This window comes from Pseudoliparis swirei, chromosome 3 (assembly GCF_029220125.1).
Source record: "Pseudoliparis swirei isolate HS2019 ecotype Mariana Trench chromosome 3, NWPU_hadal_v1, whole genome shotgun sequence".
Lineage (NCBI taxonomy): Eukaryota > Metazoa > Chordata > Actinopteri > Perciformes > Liparidae > Pseudoliparis > Pseudoliparis swirei.
This window is the reverse complement of record NC_079390.1, coordinates 19,697,185-19,712,412: the sequence shown is the minus strand read 5'-3', so window position 1 is coordinate 19,712,412 and position 15,228 is coordinate 19,697,185. Positions and strand designations below refer to the sequence as shown.

Below are 15,228 nucleotides of genomic sequence, written 5' to 3'. Positions count from 1 at the left end.
TATACGTAAAGCCAAGAGACTGAATTCTCGCCAGGCAAGGTGGGGGCTCTTTTAACCGCTTCTCTTCGCCCTCTCGTACAGGCCGGGGTCCCAGAACGTCAAGCCCGATGCCTTGTCACGTCTCTACGACCCCGAGCCTGTTGCCAAGGAACCAGAGCCAATCCTTCCACGAACCTGTGTGGTTGGAGCGGTGACTTGGAAAATAGAGAAGCAGGTCAAGCAGGCAAACGGGGAGAGTCCGCCACCTAGGGGGTGCCCTGAGAATCGGTTGTTTGTTCCGGCTGAGCTGCGCCCACAGGTGATCCACTGGGCTCACACCTCGCTGCTTTCCTGTCATCCGGGGGTTCATGGACCATGTTTGCCATCTCTCGGAGGTTCTGGTGGCGGTCCATGGAACGGGAGGTCCAGGAGTACGTTGGGGCTTGTTCGGTCTGCGCCAGGAATAAGACGTCCTCTGGGCCACATATGGGACTTCTACAACCGCTCCCCATCCCCTCCAGACCATGGGCTAACATCTCCATGGACTTTGTCACGGGCCTCCCGGTCTCCGAAGGTAACACCACGGTTCTTACCGTGGTGGACAGGTTTTCCAAAATGACGAGATTCATAGCCTTACCCAAACTGCCGTCAGCCAAAGAGACAGCTGAGATTATGATTAACCATGTCTTCAGAGTCCACGGTTTCCCTAGGGACATCGTTTCCGACCGGGGGCCCCAGTTCGTGTCATGCTTCTGGAAGGAGTTTTGTCGGCTTATCGGAGCCACGGCGAGTCTCACGTCAGGCTATCACCCGGAGGCCAACGGCCAGGCCGAACGCCTCAACCAGCAGCTGGAGACCGGTCTCCGCTGTCTGGTGTCCCAGAACCCCTCAACCTGGAGCCGGCACCTGGTCTGGGTCGAGTATGCCCATAATTCCCTGCCCACCTCGGCCACAGGTTTCTCACCCTTCAAATGTGTGTATGGTTACGAGCCTCCTGTCTTCGCGGACCAGGAACCGGAAGTGTCTGTGCCCTCCGCCCACGCCATGGTCCGCCGTTGCCGTCGTATCTGGGGGGGCGCCCGGCAGCTCCTCATCCGCCAAGGAGACCGGGTCAAAAGGGCCGCCGACCGGAGAAGACGACCCGCCCCTGCGTACCAGCCGGGCCAGAGAGTGTGGCTCTCAGCCAAGAACCTCTCCCTCAAAGGCCTCTCGAAGAAACTGGCACCGCCGTGGGGCCATTCCCCATCACCAAGATTATCGGGCCTGCAGCGGTTCGCCTTCGTCTGCCCCGGGCTCTCCGTGTCCACCCGACATTCCATGTCAGTCAGGTCAAGCCAGTCAGGGAGAGCTCCATGGTCCCGCCCCTCCCGCCCCCTCCTCCTCCTGAAGTAATAGACGGGGGTCCTGTCTACAAGGTCAAGAAGTTATTAGCTGTGCGCAACCGTGGTCGGGGCAAGCAGTACCTGGTGGACTGGCAGGGGTACGGCCCGGAGGAGCGTCAATGGGTCCCATCCCGGTTTATACTGGATCGGTCCCTCATCGAAGACTTTGTGAAGGACCATCCTGAACTGCCTGGGCCGTCAGGAGTCGGCCCTTAGGGGGGGGGGTACTGTCACACCGTGGTGAAGCTTGTCTTGTCTTGGGGTTTTGTCTCGTAACTTCCTGTTTTATTTTGAAGGCTAACTCTCCTCTCGTTTCAGGTCACTTGCCCTTCCTCATGTGTCACCGGTCTGATTGTCTCCCCTGATCCCTGATTGTTTCCACCTGTTCCCCATTACCCTCATGTGCTTATAGTCTGCGTCTTCCCTCTGTCCTATGCCAAAGTGTTTCGTCTCATGGTCGTTCACCAAGGCCACATTCATAGCCACCGAACCTTTTTGGAAAGTTATTACCCACCTCTTAGGAGAGTTTTGTTGTGATTAGTAAACTGCTCACTGACGCCTCAGCATTTGAGTCCTGATCGGAATCTCGGCCTGACAATGTCACACTCACTCTGCTGCTCTCAGTTATTCTATACAAGAGAAGTACCATCTCCACTCAATAATTCATTACAACTGTGCCACTTTTTGGATATTTATTCTCAAAAATTGTCGTTTCAACCCAAAGACCTCCTTGCGGCTCAAAGAACACCTAATCCCTTGCTACTGTCTGGGTAGGCTTTTATTCTGAAATCTGTACAGGAAGTGTTTATATTGCTTGTACAGGATCTATTAGAATACCAGTTCTGAATGTGACATTCTAATGAAAATCTATAACAGTTGGGACAGCAGAAACACTTTTCATTTCATTCAGCAATAATATACGAAATCCCTGTTTAACATATTGCATTTAATAATGTTCTCGAATACAGCAGAACACAAACCCCAGAGATCATATTTCAGGTAGTACGATAATGGTCCAACGAAAATATAAATGTATTGTTGATCTCAATAAAGTCCGCTGATTGTTCATATTTTGCAGAAGCCAGTGTAGCTACGAACTCTCGGGACATTACGGCCTTTTGTTCTTCTCGTCCACAGCAGCAATTTTACTCAACAGTTCACCTCAGGACTGTTTTGACGAGCACATGGATGCCGCCTTGGTTTCTGTGAATCAGAAATCCAACTGCGAGATTGGTATACTGTAATCATCAGACCTCTGCTTTTAGGGGGTCGGGTGCATCCCCAGCTCCTGTTAGGTCTGGATCAATGCCTGGTCAATCCCTTCCCTGAGAGGACGTATCGATTTGATTCCTCTGGGTGACCAACCTCTAATCTCTTGAAACGTCGTGGTGCTCCGCCAGCTCTTTGGAGACATCGCATCCCGCCGGAGCCGAGGCCTAGCGCCCGGCACAAAAATACGAACATGTCAGAGAAATCTATTCATGGCTGCTTTGATAGTCTGTCATGTGAAATGTGTTCGATATCAAATACACGGCCTCCCGCAGTTAGGGGCAGGGGGGGTTTCAGGAGACTGCTTGGAGTTCCCATCAAATAGATTTGGACACACAGAATGGTCCATCTTCCAGAAAATTTAAGGGCAAACCACGAGGAGTAAAAAGTGGCTTTCTTTTGCAAAACTTTGATTGGCAGGGGAGTACTTCTGTGTTCTGATAACAACGCTTTCCTGCCCTACAGTATGTCACGGAGCTAGACAACCTTTTCAGACATCTCTCAACACATATTGCTCAATTCTTTGAGCTCATGATTGAGTTGTCGTCTTCTAATGGTCTCATAAGGAGCATTCTGAAAGCAGACACGAGAAGAGCATGCAGCATTGTGTTAATGAATGTGTACATAGCGTTCTATTTGGTTTGAGGTGTGGCAGGGGTAAGGGGCAGTGGCGGTTCGTCCATAGGGGGTGCTAGGCGCCGCCCCTCTTAAAATTTGGAGATGAAAAAAAAAGAAGAAGAAAAAAAAAAATTCTGTCAAAAAACATTATATGCCAAATCATTTAAATAGTAAATATACCGTGTTGACGCGCTAAATGTGTGTGGGAGACCGTAAGCCCCTGTCAACAACCACTTAAGTTAATGTGAAAAAATATAATATATCGCCATTATCACGGAGAGAAGCCCCTCCCCTTTTTCGAGGCGCTGGTCTAACGTGTGTGTACGGCATCGATACAACATTTCAGTCGTTTTGGCAATGACCGGCTTCACATTGGCGGATGAAACCGAATCTTGGGCGCACAAATGTGCGAGGCGATTGGATTATTCGGCAGATCAGAGACCCGTATGTTCCCTCAGCCCATAGAGCAGTGTTGCCAGGTCCGCGGTTTTCCTGCGGAATCGGGCCACTTTTGAAGTGTTGCTGGTTGAATTTGTTGTCCTTGGTTCGGGTAGACCTATTTTGCATGCAAATTACATGAATATCTTTCAATAAAAATCCATATTTTAAATGAAATAATGTATTCATACCCAAATCCTACCAAACTGACTCCAGATCAGCACGTACACACATTTTATTTATGATAATATACTGTATCTAATTACACAAGGCCATTTTAGGACCTAGGTGAAATAACTTGAGGGAAAACTGCTTTTAATGCTGGCAAACTAAACATATGTTGTTACTTTGTAGATATTACAATACATTTGGCTATGATAGCAATGCTGTTGAACTTTAAAAGCAGTGTATATGGTTTGGCACGGGCATATTTTGAGTTCTGATATTGGGCTGGTTTTTGGGCTGGTTGTGTCACACAGACCTGGCAACCCTGCTGCCCAGAGCTCCACGGAGGTACGCGAGCAACATAGCTAGCAGAAGCTTTATGTTAGTATGGCGTCGGCGACTGAAAACTCTGGTATCTCTACACCAAACACCTTTCAATCGACGGTCAGATATTGACAAGAAGAGGCTGAAAGAGTTGGGACCCGAACATCCGGATTTAAAAATTGTGCAGCAAAGCGCTGACCGCGGGAGGACGTACACCCGGAGGTGCTCCTCAAGCCTATATGCTAATCCCGGAGCTGATTAGCTGAATGCTCCATGAGTAATTCGTTTTTTGTTTCCCCTGTCTGTTTGCCAAAGTCCTGGGACGGAAACTCTCTGGACTACAACGGGGTGAGGGATCTACAGAGCTTCAGACAAGTGTAAAGCACGAATCTTGCCGAAGTTATCTAGCTAAGAACATGGAGCTAACTCGCTAACAGCATGAAGCCAACCCTGTTTGCAGACCGAACTGGCATCGAAAACACAACGAAGAAGTTCTGAAAAACAGACACATTCCCTCCAGAATAATGGAAACAGGCTGGTTACAGACATGATTGACTTTAACCAGAGTTATTGAGAAGTTTGACCACTTTAAAGAGAGGAGGCTACTTTTCTTTACATATAGTGGGTCTACTCTGTCAAACAGTTAGAAATGCACTCTGTCATTTCTTGTTTTCAATGTATTGTATTTTATTTTTGTTTGTTGTTCAACGATATTATTGAGTGTTTGTGAATTTTATTTTAATGAGCTATTTTTATTTAGCGTTATTTTTAAAAATCTGTTTCCTCGGAAATTGCTTTCCATCTGTTGCACTTCCTGCTCCTGAGTCCGTCTTTCCGTCACAATGGTTTTATATTGCCGAGGGTGAGTTCAGTGAAAAACGATTTTGCACTATTTTGGCTATATTCTTTAATAAAAATTAACCGTTTATGTTACATACAGTAATCGAATGTTAATACGATCCCGGCGTCCAGCTGTTGTGTCATTTAGACTGTCAAAATATACGTTTGGTGGGGGTTTCATTGAGCCACTTTCTAGCTCATGTAGTTATTTATTTTGTCCATTAGGGGTCTCTGTTTTCCCTTGTATGTTACATGTCATGGTTTTTGATGAGAATTGTTATTATTTAGATTTAATGTGGTCCTGTCTTCCATGGACAATGGTTTTATATTGCTGAGGGAAGTGGAAGTGCAGAGACAGATCAGAAGGCAAATGTGTGTGTTCTGTTGTCTTCTGCAGAATAAATAAGTGCTGGGAAAATCCACCATCTGAGCCGACTTCTTCCATGTTCCACATCAGTTACATCTGCTCTGAACCTCTTTCATGTGAGGGTGAAACTCTTTTATTTTGCAAACCTCTGAAACCCAACCCAATGTTCCTTAAAGCTGCTCTGAACCTCTCATGCCCAAAGTCACAGTGTGTTGATAGTTGTTGTTGGACAGTGTTGAGCACGCTGTGTTCTTGAAATAAAGCTTTGTTTTTTACAATATTCTACTCAAAACCTCTCTTCTTCTCATTGTTGAGTGATATTTAAACCACGTCGCCCAACTGCGCCCCCCCCAAAAAAAATGTCACCAGCCGCCACTGGTAAGGGGGGTATTAAATTAGCTAGTGCTAAGCGTCACAGCTCATGCCATAGCTCTGTCAGCTGGAATAAGTTCACGGTGGTGTGAACGAAGCCACAATGTCTTGAAGACGATTAATATTTGATGAAAGCTAAGTGCACCATAAGTTTGGGTTTGCTGCTTGGGGAAGTGTGAGCAATTGTATGCGACGAGGAGAAGAAGGTCAGCTTTGGTTTGCATCAGTGTAGGTCACCACAGTGAATGTTTCATCTTTTGTTAATGGGTGCATTCAGTTTATTTAAAACTTTCTGGCTTTCCTTTGGCTAATTTGGTCTCAAGTTACATTACATGTCATTTAGCTGACGCTTTTATCCAAAGCGACTTACAATCCTGTTACATTCATGCACCGTAGACGCAGCTACAGGGAGCAACTCAGGGTTAAGTGTCTTGCTTAAGGACACATCGACGAGGGCGGGGATTGAACCTCCAAGCCCCTGATTGAAAGACGGACCTGCTACCCACTGACCCATAGTTGCCCCAAGTATCATGCAAAGTGTTTAAAAGATAGGACATGCTGAGCAATTTTAACCAGAAATATATAGCGGTAAAGCTCATTACACTTTAGAAAAAACAATGGGGATTGAAAGTAAGTTACTAAAGGCAGTCTTCTTCAAATGGGACCATGCAAACCAAAGCAAAGCTAAATCCAAAAATACACGAAGCCACAGTTTCAGTACAATTTGGATGATATAGAAAACCCAAATGAAAAGTATTATACACTACATGTCCCTTTGTGGAGTTTGGGGTAGGCCCCTGAGTTAATAAGTAACATCTTAATGCACAGCAAGCATGCAATGACATTTGAGAAAATATTGTTCCTCATCCCTATCAAGCACCTATTGGAAGAACTGGAACGAAGAACTGGAGCGCTGACCGCAAGCCAGGCCTTATCGGCCAACATCAGAGGCCAGAGTCTTAAGCTGTTGGCATGGAAGTGAACCTTCAGCCATGATTACGCCGTCGTATGGCGTCCCAGATGAGTCAAAGCAGCATATTAATTATGTGGTGCTGAATGCAATGTCCACATATTTATAGCATGCGTATAGCATATTTCTTCAGGCACTTTGAATTTCATGAGTCATCCTAATAATCTACAATTTTCAATCAACTCTCTTTTGGCTGTGACATATTAAATAAGGTTACATATTTAATGAACAATTTTACATTTCAACTGATGTAGTGTATTATTGCAGTGGAACGCTGCACAATCCAACAGACCTTAAAATAGTTAATTAGTCGGCAACAGTATGGAGCCTATTAGTAATATAGATTAATTTCAACCTGGGGAGTACAGGAGCTGGCCTAAGCCTAGTCATGCACGAGCCAGGGTATGTTATCCAAAGCTGTTCAAAGCATCTAAATATGGAAGCAGTGGGATACTGAATGTTTGGCTGAGCTCACATTATATATTTCTATACAGAATCATTGCGTTTTTTGTTTGTAGAGACTCCAAAAAGGTCAGATCGCACTAAGTGCATTAAAATGAAGATCAGACAAAAACTGACTGGAAGGCAACGTGGTCCCACATTCAAAAAAGAAAAGAAAAAAGGCACAGGGGGGTTGCAAAGAGGCTGAGGTACACTTTAGCTTTAGGCATAATTTGTATTTATTTTAAGCAGAGTGCATGAGCAGTGTTATAAAACTATGCATACTAAAAAGGTTAATACCATTGGGTAAGCACCCTTACCCTAAATGTGTACGCTTGGTTGTCTATTTTTAGAGTCCGTGACCATTCGTTTTTATATTGAAACTCTCTTTAGACAGCCGTGACGACTCAATCCTATGGACTGGTAAATAAAAACAATGAACCGATACCCATTAAAGGCTTAAAAATAGCTGCAGACTAGAGTGCTGATTCTCAGCGGGATTACCAGTGCAAGCAACTTCTTAACATCCGCCGATTCAAAGTTAACATAAAGAAAGGTACAAGTCTAAACGTCGAGATGTGTGCAGCGTTTTGTGGTGGCGGCATCACGCTATGCTCCACAAAGCTAGCATCGGGAGAACAACAGCATTATTACATTTGTAATAAATTATAATATATGTCTTATAAGCTTCATAGAAAACTATATTCATAATAACTAAGGCCATTTAAACACTACCAAGTAACTGAATACTGACGTTAGCCAGTTTCTGCCTCCCCCCCTCCCCCCCCGAGTAAAATATTTTACAAAAAAGGAAATAAGTGTTTATTTTTTCTTCAACAGACAAGCAGAAAAAGAAAATGTGGCATCTGAAAACCGTCTGGCACATGTTTTACTTTTACTTTTTAGTAGCGTGAATGCACTTTCTACAAAATAAAAAATAAAACATGGTTTGTGAATTGAAAGTAGCGCTTCTTCTACAAAATACATGTAATATCCATGGATTGTCAGCTCTAGTCACTGTGTCTGCCTTGTTGTTGTTGTTGTTGATGACTGCAGGCTATGCATACGCATGCACTCACAGGCAGGTAGTGAAAACAGTGTCGAGGCTGACTGATGCACTATTTATGCCACGCAGCAACATGGTGATGCTACACTGATGGCAATGCGAGTGGGGGGAAATGACCAGGCAGCCTCTCCACAGGCCTGACTGATGATGCTCAAAGACTATCCTGGGTGCTCCATTGTGCCCGTGTTTCTGATGGGGTGGGCTGATTGTTGGGCCACACATGCAGGAACCTTAATACAAAACAGAACTTCAGAGGAAGTGCGAGCTACCAGTGACCGAGTCTGTCTAAGCACACAGTCGAGTAAAGCCAGCAGTTATGTAATAACAGTTTTTTAGCACGTTTGCTGTAGTATTGTGATTGTTTTTTTGTTTTTTTTGAAAAAAATTTTTAAAGACGTTTACATCCTCTAGTTTTCATTAAAACTGGGAGGACTTTCCAGTAATAAATTGTTGTCAACGCCAGTTTTGTGTTGAAAAAGACTGACAAAATAAATCAAATGCCATTCAAACCACAAGCAATCAAACAAGCAATCAAAACACCAAACACCGTCTTCAATTAAAATCATTTCGGTAACGCCACTGTATTTTTACAAATAAATGTATTCGGCATTTGCTTGACAGAATTGTCATCGATTCATTTTCTCTCTGAAGCAGAACGATCATTGTGAAGCAACTCATGGGCTCAAATAAATGATTTCCTTTTATCTCAGCGTGTCAAATAATGTATCCAACTGTGGAGCATTCGTGAACGAATCATCTCGTCGTGTCCAGAGTGATGGTCATATTGAGAGCACAATGAGGACACAGGTGTGTCGGAGCTGCTAATTTCAAAAGCTGCTGCGAAAATAATCACTCGCATATGCAATCCTGCGCCAATAATATACTTTAATGAACACACCTAATAGAGTAACAGTGTAAAAATAACAATGGACGTCATGTAAGGACATTTGTGTGTATTCTTTGTGTGCCACGCCAGATTCTGCACACAAAAAAACACGAGAATCAGCATAGCGACGACCTTGTTATATCATAAAGACAGTTATGGCAGCATATATGAAAGATGGAAAATCTTTGAAAGAATGACTTTAAACCAACACTCCTGATTTCCAACATGTTCTAAGCAACCGCGAGGCCAAGCAGCACCCACACATAATCCAATAGCCAACTCTAAAAATGGCTCATGAGACAATGGGCATCGACCAAATGTCTTTTTTTTTTTAAAGTCCAACTTTAACCTTGAAGGTCATCACGCACTGCCTATGTGAACAGAAGCAAAACTACCCTTGCACATTCTCAACATTCTTCTTTTCTTTTCCCAAGCTCAGCCTCCATTAAACAATGTCCAATTGTTCCAACTGCTCATTAATTTCAGTGGGAAACGCATTGTCAGTCTCTAAGCCATGGTACATTATTTTCTGGCACCAACTCAAAATCATATAGAAAAGTGGCCGTGTCAGCTTTTACAAAACACTGGTTCTTGTCCCAGTAGCTTCAATCCGTGTGAATAATGAGGGTCGGAGAGGAGCTTTAAAAACTATAGCCAGAAGAAATAGAAGTTTGTCTTCCTTCAGTTGACCAACAGAGTCGGTTTCTTCAGTCCAATAATGTCTTGTCAGGGTAACGGGTATGACTTCAAAATAAAATTGCCATAAAAAGGCACTTCATAATCTATCAGAAATGCAGGGCAGAGTTTTTAGGGGCCATGGCAAAAAGCTATGTGTTGAATATAGCAGGATGATCACATTTTAAATGAGGATTTAACATTTTGGTGAAACAAATGATATGTAATCTAGGTTTAGAGTAAAACCCTGAACCAAATACTTTCTAAACTAGTTTAAAATGTTGCAACATGAATTAACTTTTAATAATGATCTGATCTGGTCTAAAAAGTAATTAATATGGGTGCAACCCTTCCTTTTAGGCAGACACATGCTATAGTCATTAAATCAAGATATATGGGTGTCCTTTTAGAACTTGTAGTGCTTCAGTTTCAGTACCACAACAAAAATACCGTACGAAGATTTCACAAAAGAAAAGAGTTGATTTACTCAAATGTTAAGACGGTAGAAATGACTAAGCACAAGTGGAAATGGAAAACCTTTAGCCGGAATGAAAATTGGCGACATTTATTTTTCCATTTTAAACTCACAAAACAATCTCCGGAAGACGATTCAGACTTCGTTATGTCAAAGAAAAACAAATACAAAAGATTTGTAAGGCCCAAACACAGCCATCTAAAAAAGAGAAAATTAAGTACTTAGCAGTCTATAGCCGTCTCTGTTATTGAATTTTCACTTGAATTACTGTAATCTTGCAGCCATATTTAATAAGTGAGGGCTAAAGTAGGTGAGGGCCTTAAAACCAAGAACTCAATAAGCCTGTTGTCTCCTGATTAATTGAGGTCATTTTTATATTAAATTTAAACAACCACTCAAAGCCAATATTTATCAGCCTGGCTCAGCATTGCTTACTAATGAATCACTGTCCCTATTATCAATGTCAATTTAGAAAAATCTTTTTTAAATAATGATTTTTAACACACTTCTCTGTAGGACACCAAATATGTAAAGAAAATAGATAGAAATCTTAAAAACCTCTTTGTATTGTATTATATCCCTAAAGGCCTTTCAGCATCTGGGGAGAGACAAATAAACAACTCGAAAATGTGAATAAATCACCTGCTCATTTTGTATGTCATGGGCTTTTATTATTAAAGGTCAGAACGGAAAGTGTAAATCTGGTCTGCGCTTCATTTGTCAAGGTTGAAAGAAGTAATAAAGTTTGCCGTCTTGGTTTGAACTATATAACTATAAACAAAACAAAATAATAAATAAACCTTGTTCCGGAATAAAGTTATAATCTCGTTCCAAAAAAACTAAAACTCTTAAATAAATATATATTTAATTATGACAATTATTTATTAATTGTATAAACATATATATACATATATATGTATACATTTATATTATACATATGTATAATATATATATATATTATTTTGGAAAATTGTTGCTTTAGAATATTGGCATTCTGTTAAAAAATTCACCAATTAGAAAAATTAAGTTGAAGTGCAAATAAATCACGCAAAAAGAAAACGTCTCCTGTATGTATGTAAAGGCCCTGACACTCACACTAATCACTTACAATTTGATGCACACTTATAGCAATGAACAAAAATGCTCGTTAGTCTATGAACTTGTTTCACAATGAGGCAAAATTCAATTTCCAAGAAAAAATCATATTAGAATGTTCATGAATATTAGTTCACTTAACAAGAATGCCATCTCCTTCTTGTCGCATTAGTGCCCAGATGGTGTATGGCATTTTAAGACTTTAGAAGAGAGCTCACAGTTTTAAATAATTAATGTGACCCCCATATGATTAATTGGCAAAATGTTGGCGTCCTACATACAATTCTCAGGATTCATCCCATTATTACAGTGGATAGCAGGAGATCAAATCATAGAAATGGAGCAGCGCTGCACTGGCAGTCACAGTTCACTACCTTTGCAATTCTTTCCTCTGAAATGACCCACAGATGTCATTTTTCCAAACATTAGCGAGACAAAATAGAAGGCAACCCGACATGGCCGTCACACTCAGCCTTTGCTATTTTTGCTCTGAAATGACCCACCCTTGTCATCTTTCAGCACATTAGCGTGACAAAATGGAAAGGAGATTGAAGTGGCACCATCTGTGGGAGACAGAGGACGCAATGAATTGATTTTTACTGTCTGATGTGCTCTTTCACACTAGGCTCCTTTTTATTAATATTATTGATGGTCCACAGTGGTTATAAGTTACCAAATAAAAAAACAACACAATTCACCGATTGCTTACCGATTTAACTACTAATAATATAGTTGTTACTCAAAAATGTGATTTGTTTAACCTTGAGTGGATTGTATTTCATCCGTAATATTGTTAAGATCTCTGGCGCATTGGACACCAGCAATCACTGAACAATTCTCCATACATATGTGCAGTTGAATCTACAGAAGTATACTCAAGTTGATTGTAACGCTCTGATAGACACTGGAAAATCGGCAGTAAACATTTGAACAATTCAGAGTGTCAGTATTGGCGTTGCAGGGAAATTAAAAAGCATGTAGGACTATGTTCGCATTCGGAAGCTGAACACAGGCAATATGATTTAGGGATTTGTTGAGTGGGATTAATTGACCCAAAGTATTGCTTTAGCCCACCAATCTAATGATGCAATCATTACCAAATTTTAAATGCATGTGCCATTACGTTTCGTGGACTATGAAGACAAGATGTTTCCGTTATGCTCTGGACCACTTGTAAACCCAAGAGAATAAGAAAATATTGGATAATCTCAAATGAATGGGTACGACAACGTAACAACAAATCGTGGATTCTCATATCGCTTCCTGCATGAGACCGTTTGTTCAGGCCGCTTGAACAGGATGACAAAGGCCAAATAAGTGGGTCTTCATTGTACAAGTAAGCTTTTTTGACTTTTGCTTCTTTTAAGACTTCAACTATCAACTTGTCATAAGCACACAGTCTTGTCTTACTCAAGGAGCTTGTGATATATGCAAATAAAGGCCTTTTACAATACGTGAGCTATAAAAGGTTCTATATGGCTTTCAAGAAGCACGATTACTGCCTTCTAAGCATATAATTATTGGCCAATCATTCTGGTGTAGGAGGTTACATAATGTATGTGGCGCAAAGCGCCATCCTCCACGTACATTGTTCAACAGGTGAGAGATGACATGGATGATGTAAAGTGACGTGGTAAGTGGCTCTGGAGGTGGAGGTGGTGATGAGCATTGTTCTTAGGTTTCAATTTGGCTACCCAGAGACTTGGATTATGGAGTACTGAAGTTGCTGTATGTAGACTTACAAGGGCCATTCTTAGTGGTCAAGTATGTTTACAAAAAGGTATTACAATAGGGAGAGGTAATACAATCGCTATATAGAAGATATTTATACATATTGTTGTGTACCACTGCTAAGTATGTCTACTTGGCCTCGTCCCCACCACTGCAAATGGATGGATATACAAAATATGTTCATAACTGCTTGACATTATTGGATATGTTGTCACCCCAGTTAGCTTTAAAATAAATATACTTGTAAAGCGCCGCACGTCAGTGGTGAAGCTGACAACATTTACCTCCTCACACAATAAGTAAACATAATTTCCTCACTGATCAATTATTAATGGGAAAACAAACATGCCTCCTCAAGTAAACAGTATTTTTTTTTTTTTAAAGGTCATTGGCCCCTGAAATGTCCAGATTCGGGATGCAATGTTTTCGTCAGCTTGACAGATTATTGCCATTTTGCACATCTGGTAACTCAAAAGAAGAAATGTTAAAATAAGCCACGATTATGTTCCGCAATCAGCGATGCAGAGGGAATTAGATGATCCTGGTCATGTCAGGTCAACTCTGCAACGCCAGACAACCAATCAATACGCAGACAGTATGCTAGACTCGTGGCTTCTCATCCTCAGAAAATATTCGTATGCGGATTAACTGGTCCTTCACACATTTTCGTTTTTAGTCGAGAAGGTATTAATCTGACAGCCAAGTGAAGCCCAACAAACACTACACACTTCAAAGCAGCGGGGACTGCTTTGGGAGAAGAAAGCGGCCGGGTTCAAACATTTTCTTTCATTCCTATTTTCAGCCCGAGACATATACCCTTCCCAGGTTGTTTTAAACAACTTTCAGTGAACCCTAAAATAAACAGTAGCTTATTGATGTTCCAACCGAGCATTTCAGCTCATTTAAAAGTTAGATCCGCTGCTTAAATTGAGTATGTTTGGGATGAGGTAGCAGGTAACACCATGTGTAAATTCTCAAATACCCAAAATACATTAATACACCAATGTCCTGTTTTTACTAAGCAGATCCCATCAATTCAATTCAATTCAGTTTATTTGTATAGCCCAATTTCACAAATTACAAATTTGTCTCGGAGTGCTTTACAATCTGTACACATAGACATCCCTGCCCCAAAACCTCACATCGGATCAGAAAAAACTCCCAAATAACCCTTCAGGGGAAAGAAAAAAAAAGGGAAGAAACCTTCAGGAGAGCAACAGAGGAGGATCCCTCTCCAGGATGGACAGGTGCAATAGATGTAATGTGTACAGAAGGACAGATTTAGAGTTAAAATACATTCAATGAATCTGTCATATTCGCTGCATTTGGTCTACTGCTAAAGGATAATTAGTAGGAAAAAGTACAAACATTATTTATTAACTGGTTGGCAAAGGGAAACTCATGTAGGAATCAAAATGCCCACAACAGTGGTGTGCCCAAATAACGTGTAATGGATGGAAGGCTGGACAGCGTCAGCTTAATGGCTTGTCCTAAGGTCAAACAGCAAAGAGCCATGACCTGGCAGAGAGGCCTGGGTTCCAAGTGTCGTCCGTCCATTAGAGTTGTGTGCGAGCACGGCATGCAGGCACTCTGCTTTTACTCCCTTTGGTGGACAAATTGGTATCTGTACCTCCCCGCAAGATGGGATTTCTCCCTGAGTGCTCGCTCCATGCGAGTGCTTGGGGCCGGCTCTAGATAAGAGAGTAAAACTAAAACCAGATACAAGACAACTGAAATATGTTCTGCTATCAAACTGGATTGTATCTATTAGAACCCCTAAATCGAAAAATTACCAAAACTTTGTCAACGTTTTTTCTGTGGAACTTATCTGTACTATAGCACCAGAAATGCAACGTCAAATAGTACAGGTGTTCTCATTTTTGTGGCTTTTTGTTGTTTGTAGATGGATTTATACGAAATATACATCATTTTCCAATGTTACTGCGTGCCATATTCAAGGGAGAGGAGGGCAAGAGGATAGTTGCAGTGAACTGGATTCAAAGACTGTCAGATCAGAGGCTGATGGAAAACAGGGGGTGGGTTGTCCTATATTGCTGGAATCTTGTTGTTTCCAGGGCCAGATTAATTGTGTTACAGGAAATAAACAAACCAAATGTACACTCATTTCCAGATGC

At 41.8% G+C, this 15,228-nt stretch overlaps 1 protein-coding gene across 3 annotated transcripts in view; it reads right to left on the bottom strand.

Annotated features, from left to right (window-relative positions):
- Positions 1-15,228, bottom strand: part of cadm1a (cell adhesion molecule 1a) — a 389,469-nt gene that overhangs the window by 363,965 nt on the left and 10,276 nt on the right. The window lies entirely within an intron of this gene.